Below are 351 nucleotides of genomic sequence, written 5' to 3'. Positions count from 1 at the left end.
TCCGAATGCATTTGATGTCGTCATCGCGTCAAAATGATGTGTCTTGGTGGATCTAACACGCCAAGAACATCTGCAAGTACTTCGACGAATATGCGACATGACATCGCAGCTGCTGACAACGTGAAAAACGTCTGAATGCATTTGCAGTCGTCGCCGCGTCATAATGTTGTGTCTAGGTGTCTCAAACAAGCCAAGCACATCGGCAAGCGGATGAAAAAACATGTGACATGAATTGCAGCTGCCGACGACGAGACCAACGTCTGAATGCGTTGGCAGTCGTCGCTGCATGTATATGTGGTTCAAACACGCCAAACACATCTGCAAGTACTTAGACAAACATGAGACATGACT

This window comes from Plasmopara halstedii (assembly GCF_900000015.1).
Source record: "Plasmopara halstedii genome assembly, contig: Scaffold_1823, whole genome shotgun sequence".
In the NCBI taxonomy this organism is placed as follows: Eukaryota; Oomycota; class Peronosporomycetes; order Peronosporales; family Peronosporaceae; genus Plasmopara; species Plasmopara halstedii.
The sequence above is the reverse complement of the archived record's forward strand: the minus strand, read 5'-3'. Positions refer to the sequence as shown.